Below are 211 nucleotides of genomic sequence, written 5' to 3' on the forward strand. Positions count from 1 at the left end.
GCAGAGGGACCTTCTGGTCCCTCTGAGAGTTGCAGCTGCAGAAAGTTTCTCTTTCCACGCTGTCTGTCTGGCTGGTCATTAATTTTTGTTGGGAGCCAATTAACCTACCAGTATATTTTTGGATTGTGGGAGGAAACCGGAGTACCTGGAGGAAACCCACGCAAGTACGGGGAGAATATACAAACTCCACACGGTTAGAGCTGTATGACCC

The sequence above is a fragment of the Pseudophryne corroboree genome, chromosome 7 (genome assembly GCF_028390025.1).
Source record: "Pseudophryne corroboree isolate aPseCor3 chromosome 7, aPseCor3.hap2, whole genome shotgun sequence".
In the NCBI taxonomy this organism is placed as follows: Eukaryota; Metazoa; Chordata; class Amphibia; order Anura; family Myobatrachidae; genus Pseudophryne; species Pseudophryne corroboree.